Source organism: Amblyomma maculatum, chromosome 4 (genome assembly GCF_055883805.1).
Source record: "Amblyomma maculatum isolate TAMU_Amacu chromosome 4, ASM5588380v1, whole genome shotgun sequence".
In the NCBI taxonomy this organism is placed as follows: domain Eukaryota; kingdom Metazoa; phylum Arthropoda; class Arachnida; order Ixodida; family Ixodidae; genus Amblyomma; species Amblyomma maculatum.
Genome location: NC_139347.1, coordinates 60,525,173 through 60,537,281, shown reverse-complemented (window position 1 = coordinate 60,537,281; position 12,109 = coordinate 60,525,173). Strand labels below are relative to the sequence as shown.

The 12,109-nt window shown below is 43.5% G+C and overlaps 1 non-coding gene across 1 annotated transcript; it reads left to right on the top strand.

Annotated features, from left to right (window-relative positions):
• The first annotated feature begins 7,464 nt into the window (after nucleotides 1-7,464).
• Nucleotides 7,465-7,536, top strand: TRNAP-AGG (transfer RNA proline (anticodon AGG)). The gene has a single exon. It is a non-coding gene; the product is annotated as a tRNA-Pro (tRNA).
• Nucleotides 7,537-12,109: the final 4,573 nt, after the last annotated feature.

Genomic DNA, 12,109 nt, shown 5'->3' with positions numbered 1-12,109 from the left:
ATAGCTTAATTACTCACTTCTCCGCCTTAGTGGCACAGTGGTCAAGGCGCTCTACCCGGGCTGAGACGGCTCCATTTTGACGGAATAGAAACGCAAGGCACCCGTGTATTGTGCGACGTCAATGCAAGTTAAACCACCCCAGGTGATCGAATTATCTGGAGCCCTCCACTGCTGAGTCACTCTTAACCTGAATCACTTTAGGTCGTTAAGCCCCATAAACTAAACCATTAATTACTCGCGATCAACAAGCAGACGCTGAACAAGTAAGGGAGAATTTAAAGGAGTGATATTGTTTTCCAGATCAAGTCTATGCGAATTTCGCTTCATTTTGCGGGTAGCTTTTGTTTCTTTGGGGGAGAGGGGGAGGGGGAGAATTCTCGGGATTATCTCTGCATATCTCGAAATCCCTTATTTCATCTTCAGAAAATGCTGGCAAGCACGGCATGCGTCGTTGCCAATTTTCTTGGTCTCTCCACTTCTCCGCACGACTATCTATCGGCTAGACACCAGACTTGTCCCGTGACAAACCTGATGTCACAGAGTCGTCTGTGCATGCCTGTGCAACTCGGATAATTCACTTCGTGCGATCAGCCAATTTATGAAATTGGCTGCTATAGCGCCACATCATCGCCGACAATGTCAGAAGACCTGAAACAATGCGGGCTAAATTGTCGGTCGTGTCGACCACTACGTGCGGACACGATTGCAAATGCATCTTCTGACCGCTAATCATACGTTTATTACCAGAATACATCGTTGCTTAACGGATGCCTCATATACGTGACCATTCGCGTTCGTCAGGAGAGAATCGTTTTGGTTGGAGGAGACAGGCATTCTTTTCGATGGCCTCTCTTTTCGATGTCCTCTAGAACGTTATTGCGCCGCGTCGTCTGCTCGGCGCTGAGCGGCACGCGCATCATGCTGCATGTTTCCAACACCGGTGTCTTGAGGGAGTTTGCGACCTGAAAGAAGCCAGGCGCCGCGGCAACGCGCAACATGATGAAGGCTCCCTAGAAGGCGTGAGTCGTCGTCGTCGTCTGCTTGCAGTGAACGCACCATTCAATGCAAGTTTTGTTCGACACGGACTTCGAATTCGGTCTGTATTGTTGTTATTTGATTGAAATATCAGTGCATTTTGATTGTCCTGTGTGTGGAGATGTCGCCGGTGCTTCGACGATGGGACGAAAGTGCTTTGCTCCGCGACGCACGACGCAAAGAAAGGTCGCTGTATTCGGCATTAAAGGGCGAATAACGCTACAAACTGTGGGTAAATGACAGTTTGCTGCAACCTTCATACTTTTTATGTGAGAAGCATTTCGAGCCTAATCTCGTGTAGAAAACGTGGCAAGCCATGTACGAGGGCCAAGTTCGTACTTACAATGCGGTGACCGTGTTTTAGCGAAAGATGCGCGGTGCCAACAACATTCCCTGACTGCCCTGCCCACTTGTCGAAAGTCAGGAAGGAGCTAAAAACGCCTGCTGAGAGGCACGATATTTCAGTGCCAAAGAAACACTGTGTTCTTCACGAGCCGCTCGACGCTGTTTTCAATAGAATACGGCAAATCAATACTCGTACGTCTGCGGAGGAGGGCGCGCAGAAATAATTCTCGGACACCACATCGTGCCGCTTCAGCTACTTGTTTCAAGTGTCGCCGAACATTTTACATTCGAGCTCTTGCCGGGACTGCCAGAATTAAGCGTTTCTAGAAACGAGCGATCGAGGTCTATAATTCCCATGCTGTTTATCTTGTAAGTCGTACATGCGCTCTTTCGCTCACTAGTGACACCATTTTTTCTTGCCCTTTGACAATAAACCTAGTCATTTGTCCCCAATCAATTGCATGAGGTCAATTACGAGTACAATAAATACGGAGTTTCAATCAGTACATAGCATGCGGACCGATTCAGAGCACTGACCTGCATGCAATTTTTGGTCGTGCTTGAAATATACTTTCACACTATGCAAATAATTGCAAGTTTCAATAATTTAAGGTCCATGATAAAGAAAATAGAAGCTATCAAATTCTTCTCAGCTCAGCTCGCCATAACGAAAGAATTACAATCGCTCACCGCACCATTGCGCCGACAATCTGCACGCTGAGTTCGACTAAATCCCTTGAATGTTTTTCGATTCGACGGGTTGATAAATTACGGGTGGCCAATCAATGCAGGCATTCACTTTTTATCGGCCTGGTGGGAGGCAAATTTTTGGGAATCGCAATGTTTATCACAAGCTAAAGAAACCTTACGGACACGACAACGACTGGGGTAAACACTGAGGATTATAAGGAAATGTGGATCTTCAAAAATAGAAATTGACTCCAATTGGTAAATTTGAATTTGGTACCAATAGGAAATTAGTACACAATTGGTCCGACTAGACCAATTAAAACGCTCTTTTCCATCCATAAGGTTTCATTAAGGTAATAACACCCAGTAGACGTTCACGTGAAGTACTTCTTTTATGTGCAAAACGCTCAATACGAGCGATATTAAGGTGCAAGAATAAAGTCCCGATTGGCGCACATGGACAGCACTTAACCTTATTGTGCCAACGTTTCTACGAAGGAGTGCAAACCGTGACAACTACTTGCTTTCACATAAATCAAGACAAGCAAACAATCAAACATCACACGCAAGGGACAAACTTAGGAGGTGTGCGACTATTCCTCATTAAAAAAAATTAGTCTCCATATGGGAATGTAACCTTCATCCTTTGGATCCCCAGTCGAGCGATTTACCGCTGTGGCACGTGCCGGGCCGTGAAACGCTCTTCATATTTCCGCTTGTCTACCGTGAGGATCACAGCGGGATTCTGCACAATCAAACATCACACTCAAGGGACAATATCATACACTGCTAACATAACCCCAACACATATTCATAGAACAAATTTACTCCCACTTATATATCCCATATATTTGACTGTCATTCTGGAACCAGTTATGCTTTTAGTCCAGCGCAGTTATTTCATTTAATTTCCACTGCAAAAAAAAGCGCAGATTATGTATGCAATTCTGCAGATTAAGCTCTTGAAAGCTCTTATTATAAAAACCATAAATATTCTACCGTGTTTGTCAAATTGCAGATGTTCCTATGGATATTTTGAACACAGCTAGGCAGACCATTTGGACCATTGGGAAAACCAACTGTGTTCCTCAAATGGTTCCAATTTGCAAGTCCAGTTGGACTCAATTGGAACCAATCATAACTAAATCGTAACCATTTGAGTCAGTAATTTCTCATTGGTCCAGTTCATTCCCATTGGCAAGTACAATTGGAATCGATTTCTCCTCTCATTCAATCGTAACCAATTGGAATGAAGATTTTTCCAACTGGTTCCAATTGATTCCTTTTCATTCCCATCGGTAATGCCAATTGGAGTCAATTGGTTTTTTTTACTAGGTTATTTTCTGGTTATTTACTCATTTTGACTAAGCTTTATACTTAAACTAATTGTTCCCAGGTTTCTAAATGTACGCTTTCCCAATGTTCCAGCATTTTCTTGCTATTCAACAAGGTTGACGACTGGGCAAGTTCATAAGGGTTCATACTTAACCAGCCAAAGGACGAGACACAGGAAAGAAGAGGACAGGACAAGACTATCGGCGCCCAGTTTTCTTCGCAGTTTCTAACTATAAAAACTCCCACATTCGTGTGTGGCGCTATCTGTCGGAGCTCCAGGAACTGCGAGAGTTTATATGCAAAGTGAGGAGCGCTCGTGAGACACCCTTCTATTCTTACACCGTGATTTTACCTCTTTCCTTCCCTTATACACCTATCGAAGTTGTAAGCACTGACCTATATACGGCTCTTTACCATTGACCGCGGCGGGAAATCACTGGATCACAGCAGCCGTGGACCACTTCATCCGGTTAACCGAAACATCATCTATACCGTCTCTGGTTCTGCTGCGCAGATGGTAAGCTTTTTCCTGCTAGACATTATTCAGCGATGAAGCACATCGTGTTCTCCTGCCCGACCGCGGCACGTCTTTCCTCATTACAGTCATGGCCCAAGTTCATGCCGCAAACACCGTTCAAAGCAACATTAGCCTGCCACCCGCGAATGGTCTCACCGAACGCTTTCATCGCACCCTGCTATGCACATACATTGACCGATCATCACAGTAACTGGGATTCCTTGCTTCCTTTTGTCACTGTATCGCATGCAATTGACGCTGAAGTTCAACGCACGACCCACTATATACGCTCCGTTTTTACTAGTCTATGGTCGGTTCCCTACATTCAGGTCGAGGCGTAGGCCCGCTGCACCGCAATACATGAGTGCACAATCGGAAAGCCGGAAGCGCGAATGATCCGCTTCCCTACGAACACCAATGTTCTTTGGTATTTAAGGGAAGACTAGACAAAGGATCAGCCTGCATCTTTTTCTCGTCATTGAATTTTGCGTACATGGAGTTTAAACCCCCGCATGCTCGAGGTTAGCGTAACCCGATTGAATGGCTAATTCCGCTTTCACACGAGCGGAAGATATATGCGACGCCGGTCTTCGGTACGTGGTAGAAAATGTGCGCTGCACATTTAGTTGCAGAAGCTGACTTTTGGCATTTTACAGAGGGTGCCACGCAAACGATCGTTGCTACAACCACCCATGTATATGTTCCTACGGCTGGCCTACTCTGTGGCGCATGAATGCAGTCGAGTACGCGTGCGTTGACCGGCTGCACGGAGCTCGCAATTCCGCCCTTCATTGCGTTGTCGTTTTATTTTCTTGCCTGTTGGGTGCTTCAATATCGAGTTTTAATGTGTGCAAAATAAATGTGAATTGTAGCCAAGCACTTTCTCCTATGAATATCGTTCCTCTTGCGCTTTTGATGCATATATCGATTTATTAATAGGTCTGATTCTTTGGCGCCATTAATTGTTGGCAATGCCGATAAATTTAGCTTGGTCTCATCTCTCGACTCAGGACCTCATGGTCCAGTTGGAACATGACATTATCCGGTCCAAGAGTAAAGGTGCGAAGGCCATCCTTGGCCTCGATCTAAAGAAGGCATTTGATAATATCTCGCACCAGGGAGTCATGGAAGGCCTATCAGCATTGAATGTAGGGACAAAAACGTATAACTATATCAAAAACTTTTTGAGTGGGCGTAGTGCCCGCTTTAAATTCCGCGATAGCACATCATCACTTTTCCCTCTGGGCAGTAAGGGTACTCCTCAGGGCTCGGTACTCTCGCCTCTTCTCTTCAACGTAGCAATGGCAAAATTACCAGAACAACTAAGACGTTACCCTCATTTAAATTTTAGTATTTATGCTGAGGACATTACACTATGGATCAGCCGGGGTAGCGATGCCGTAATTGAACACACGCTACAAGAGGCGGTGGACACGATCGTGCGGTTTGTAGCGGAACGTGGACTTACATGCTAGCCGGAAAAATCAGAATTCTTCATTTACAATCCACGGTGCCTGCGGAACGAGCGTAAAGTGGATATACAGATTTCGGTACAAGGACATCAAGTTCCCAGGTATTGCAGATCCGTATATTAGGTCTCCTTCTTCAAGATAATGGCTACAACGGAGAAACTATTAAGAGGCTTGAGCGGCGTGTATCTCAAACAGTTAGCCTCATCCGCCGAGTTTCGAGTAAAGGCAGAGGACTAAAGAAAAAGAATCTTCTGCGCGTAATCCAGGCATTTATCATTAGTCGAATCAGCTATTCTACGCCATACTTACCCCTTAAAGCAGCAGAACGACAGAAATTAGAGAGCCTCATCCGCACAAGTATTAAAAGAGCCCTTGGACTCCCGCGTTGTACTTCCACCGCTAGCCTCCTGCAACTGGGCATCCATAACACATGGGATGAGATTGCAGAAGCGGTGCGCACTTCACAGGTAGAACGGCTCCGCCTAACTGCCGCAGGCAGATCTATTCTAGAAAAACTGGGCATCGACACTTGGGGAGGCGCTCAGACAAAATCTGAAATAGACATGGCTGTACGCGACAGGCTATGGATACCTCCGCTGCCAAAAAACATGCATCCCGAACACCATACGGAGCGTCGGGAAAAAAGAGCTCAAATGCTCAGTAAGAAATTTAGCCGCTTGCCGCCGGAGGAACTGTAGCCTTTGTAGATGCTGCCAGAGGGGCAAGCCCCTTTATGGTTGCAGCGGTATCGAATGGGTCGGGTAGACCGATCACCGCGGTCACCCTGAAAACTAGATCTCCTGAGGCAGCTGAGGAAGTGGCTGTATAGCAGCCTGCGCCCAGACAAAGGCGCGTTTCGTGATCTGCTACAGCAAAACTGTCATACGAAATTACAGTCGTGGGTTGATTGCTCCCCAGGAAATTCGAATATTACAGCAATCACCAATCTCGCGAACTATACAGCTTATTTGGACTCCAGCGCACACTGGCGTTCCCGGCAACGAATCCGCCCATGCCATGGCTCGAGGGCTCTACCACCGAGCCGGCGGCAGAGAGGGGGGGACTTGGAGCGGGGAGCATAGAGTGTGCCAAATCTTACACAGAAATTCTGCAGCATTATAGACTCAGTAGACGGGTGGCTGCTGCGCCAGCCCCTACCCTAAATTGCAGGCAGGCCGTCGCCTGGCGTCGCCTTCAGACTGGGACATTCCCACACCCGGCCGCTCCTGGTGAGCCATATGCTCCCAGGAGAAAGATCTGAATTCTGTGCAAACTGTGACTCGAGAGGGACCCTCGAACACATCATCTGGGACTGCCCCTTTTCTCCCGGGAGGGGTCTAAATCTGACGCCGCAACTCTGGGAGACCATGCTGCTCTGCTCGGACCCTGGGCTTCAGCTAGCCGCCATCCAGCTGGCCTGGGACGCCGCCGGCCAACAACGTCTGCCGGCCTGCGTCTGAGGCGGGGCACCCGCCATCCATCCCAAGCGACGGAGGGCCGGAGCCTCTTCATCCGCTGGAATAAATAAAAAGTTCTGCTCTTGGTCGCGCAACTTACAATATAAAAGGATTTGAAATCCGCGCCTAGTAGACGTCAATATGACGTCACATTTTTGTTCATTATTGCTATTTGCTTACTCTGTCCTTGTTCAGTCGCACACTGGTAGTAGTGATAGCCATGTTTCGATCTGCTTTATATGTTCTAGTCAGTTCTAGTAATGCTGATTTTGAACCGTTTTCGGTCATGTTTTCAACCAGCGCAAATAAGCTACTGTACGAAAACCGATGTATTTGCTTAACTCTGGCCTCGTTCGGTCTCACATGTTTCGATCTGCTTTGCTTGTTCTAGTCTGTTCTAGAAATGTTGATTTTGAATCGTTTTCGGTTGTGCCTGGAACCGGCGCGAATAAGCTACTGTACGAAGACCGATGTATCAATAAGTCACCCTTGGCAACAATAAATCGCACCAGTTTTAGTGCACATTTGCCACTTGACAAAAATCATTCACAACCAATTGCAAATAACCTCTTAACATATTTATAAATTATATTTAGTGCGCCGCTGACATATTGGCTCGTTGGTCTAGGGGTATGATTCTCGCTTAGGGTGCGAGAGGTCCCGGGTTCAAATCCCGGACGAGCCCAATGTTTTTTTTTTCTTCTCTTAGGTACATGCAATGTGATCTGGACACGGCCTTCCCACAGCGTTACGCCAAAGAATAACGAGTTTCTGTAATGATGAGCCCCTCATTTCCCTTTCAATTATGTGCATATATTTGTATTCCCTGCCCCCATTTGTGTATTTGTTGCATAATGAAGAACATGGTAAATCTAAATCATGTCATAATAAACGTTCAACCAACAGAAAACAGATGAAGCAAAAAAGAATGACAGGATAAGCTCCTAACTGAAATTTTCAAATGATATAATATGTGCATTCATTATCAATACACAAGACAAACTGTGTGTGCGTGCATTCCTGAAATGACAGGAACACATATATTAAAGGATGACGAATTAACTTGCGTGAATAAAATTTATGTTCAGTGCCTTTGAATCCTGAATTTTCACATAGAGACGTAAGCATTGATATTATATGTTTTTGAGAAAAGTTGGAATTAGCTTATTAATAAGACAGGATTTTGAGTAAGGTTGTGCTGCAATGCCAGCAAATGTAGTCAGGCTGGAAGCTAATCTAGAATTTGAGTAAATTTCTTTTTGATGACCTTACATTTTACACGTTCATACTTCTCTTCTGAAAAAAGTTATGATTATTGACAATGTCTTTGGATGGATTGCCATGCCTGGACATATGCACAACAGCTAAGTTATACAAAGGTATGTGAGGCATTCAGCTTTCCTCCCAATTTGCTTAGAATTAATTACTATAGTCAATGCAGCATCAACAAGAGGTTTAGGTGATTGAAGCTAAACTTTTACTGTTCCCACAAAATGCCTCTTCTTCACTGTCTATTTAAACCTATCCCCTACACAAGCCATCAATCCATCGCAACACATATAAATCTGATCAACACTCAATATACTGCATAGCTTAGGATTTCACTCCCCATTTTGATTCTTTACCTTTTACGTAAAATTACTCCTGCCAAAATATTTTTTTTTTTCCAAATGCCACGAGACTATTCTTTGCACAGCGTATCTTTTCCTGACATAATAAAGCAGGAAATATTTCAGGCCTTCAAAGGAAACACACTCCATTCCCAAGGCTTTCTGCCATTTCACAGCAGGTTCCACTGACCAGCAGCAAGTGGACTTCTTACCTTTTGAATTTTTTGAACAAGTTTAAAGAAAATTCCTAAAGCCACGAGGGCTTTCATGCGTCTTTCGATCAGCAGCAGCAACAACAACAACAACAAAAAAATTAAGTATTTGTATTATCATATTTTTTTACTTGATAAGAATTTGCAAGAGATGCAACATACCTGCACTTTCATTTCTGCCTTCTATACCCATGTTATGTCTGCATAGTCCGACACAAGCTGATGAAATTTTATGTGAAAGATAGCTTCTCTAGTTACTTTAAAGGCTGCTGCAACTTTCTTCTGCGTCTGTTGGCTCAGCACTTCCTAGTGGGGTGTGATCTCAGGTAGACTGAGGACAATGACCAGTTTTGTAGCAAAAGCATTTTCCTTTTCTGGTTGCAGAAGAGGAGATTTGCACAGAAAGAATTAAAATTTCCATTTCTTAACTTACACTGGTCCTTGAGTATTTGCAGCAAATTATGGACTACATTTTTACAACAGCGTGCTATAAGCCAACCTTTATGCTATTTAAGTAGCCTTTGTAGCCCCACCCCTCGGGCACTACATTGCACATTCTTCAGACTCTGCACAATCTTTAGGAACAGCCAATGAAGAGCTTATACCAACCACATGTCGCTTGACAGAAAGGCAAACATTTTTCTGGCAAATTGCAAGAGGTAGCCATAATGGCAATGCCAACGAAAAGTACTCTGCATAATAGAAATATATAGGAAGAGAACTGAAAGATGGATTCAATGGTTGAAGTTAAGAACGGCAGCTTAAAACTGCAACTAGATGACCAAATGCTCAGAAACAATAAGAAACACAGGACAAGCACTTCACTCAAAGTTGAAGCTTTTACTAAAACCTGATATATGTATGTAAATATATAAAAGAGAAGAGAACCAAAAGCATCATGCAGCAAAAATGCATATGAAAAAGCTGGCATGTGCGAAAATCAGGCATGAACGGCAAATGACTAAAGAACAGCAAAAACAAAAGCTAAAAAGCCTAACAAAGCTCAATGAATGAACTGAACTTCTACCTAAAGTGAAAGCAAGCAGTTTGTCACAAAATGCGACTGAGCTTGACTTACGAGCAGTTTTATACTTCCTTTCTTGTAGAAACCAAGATATAGTTCTCACTAATTCTCAGTTTCTTTAAAAACAAAATTTTGACAAGAACAAGGGAAATTTATACACAAAGGGTAGAAGAAAAGTAGTGTGTACGATGACCCAGGAGCAAACTAAAGATTGGAAGGCATATGTAAAGCTAAGAATAACAACAAAATGTAGGAAAATAAAAATAAGATTCAAGCTAGGAAATCTTCCACAGAGCAAAAAACAAACTAAATCAAGTGAAGGTTACAAATTACCATAAAAACCGATCAAACAGACAAACACTACAAATTTCCATCTTGCCTTGACACAGGCAAACCATTGTGGTGAGACATAAATTGCCATGAACTAAAAAACAGCAGAAGCTTGGCTTTTATGCCCATCAATTCCCTTTTCTTAAGCGAAAAGATTCTACGAATTCCAACTAAACCAGTCCTTATGACAGAAATTTTTTTTTATTGCATTGAGATAATGTTCAGTTTTGAGATATCATAACAAATCCAATTTTACAATCCTACAGCAACATAATCCTTTTGTCACTCAGTATGCATCAACAAGTGCAGCTTCAGAGAGCTATTGATTTGCCTTAAAACCATAGGCACAGAGGAAGAAAGCCAATAGTGCCAGAGACTTAGCTTGGGCCTGTTCGTCAGAATGCATAATAATAAGAGGCTTGTGTTCGTCCCTGTCTGTTTGCGCTGCCTCTCATTATTAGTGCGAGACCTTGGAAAATTCTACTTTAAGAATACTGCCCATTACACCACTGCCTTCCGCTGCTGCCATGTGCAAAGGAGTAGAAAAGATGAGGTGCAGACGGCCCAAACCTTGAGTGAGAGTTTCTACCGGTAAAGAACAATCATCTCAACATTAACCCTTCTATACAGCCCAGTGCACCTATCCAAGCTTCTCGCTAACCTGTTGCTGATAGCACTTTGCTTTATGTTTGCCTCAACATTTACTGAAATGAAATGGCAAACGTTTCAAGGTAACATGTCGATTAACTCTTTTGGGATTGCCTGATAGGCCATTGTGCCCCAAAAACGTTTTATTGAACTGTTTATATAGTGTCGTCCACCATGCACCCCCCCCCCCCCCCTGCAGAATGCATTGATGTATAATATACCACGTGTGTCCTAGTTACTGGAGTTTTTACTTATGAATTTTCAGTGTACATTTTTGTTTTTACTTAGTGGCAAAGTTTGTATGAACGTAAAAATTGCATAGTTCGTCAATGCTGCTGGGTGACTGGAGCTCAGTTAAGCTGTAACGAAGCAGCATTTTCTACAGTCCTCCTTCTTTGCTGTACATTGTATGCAAAAATAAAAACTGATTTATTGATTGATTGTTCAAGTATGAATGATGGTTTTCAACTCACTGCCAAACTGTAATTTCCATGCCTAAGAACATGCAGCCCCATTTAGTGGATATTATGACAACTGCAGTTTCTGTGCGATTCACTCTTTTTTTTTTTTCTTTTTGTCAGGCGCCGACGTAAAAGAAATATTTATTCTCAGTCGAATGGTCTCAAGTGCAAAAATGGCATTGAGTTCGTATCAGGATGCACTACGAGTTCGGTGTTATTCACATGACGGCACTGGTAATGCTATGAAGTTTTGTGATAATAGAAGTAGCTGTAGTCCAGACACAGCTTCATGAGCTTTGACTTCAGCTCAGCTGATGAGTCAGGCAAATATCGGTCTGAAGTTTGAACTAGTGGCCCAAAAAAGCATACTTCCAATTTCAGCTGGATCTTGAGCAGTTACACATGGTCACTCTGCAACCATTGTTTTATCTATATTCGCTAGGGTTTCAGCAACAAGGAAAGCCCTGGCACGTGGTACCTCTTTCAAAAGTATAAGAAGTGCAAAGCTATTTCAACAACACTGAGTGGGGTTTGAGCACCTAGCTTTCAGAGAACAGCTCCTAATGCAGATTTTCAATTTTGATAGCAAAATAGATTGCCCTCCCTGCCACCCTTTGCAAAATGTGCTTCACAACATGCCACTCATAAACCACGAAAAGTTTGAAAGCGCAAAAGCTGTAAGCTGTGCTATGAGCAGAGGAAGGCCAAACAGGAAACGAATGCTTTTATCTATTTAGCAATGATGTTATGAAAACAGTACCCCTTCAAATTCGACTTCAGCACATAACATATTAGTTATTTGGTAATTTGGCTACACTGAATTTTATTAGTGCAGTTCCGAGAATGGGTATGTAGGGCTCACAACCTCCACCGCGGGAATTGGATGGCGAGCACTCTTTCTGAACAGCACTGAAGAAGAAATGCGCAGACAGATGCGCCAAATTTTTACACCTAAGAGAAGAGACAGTGTAGC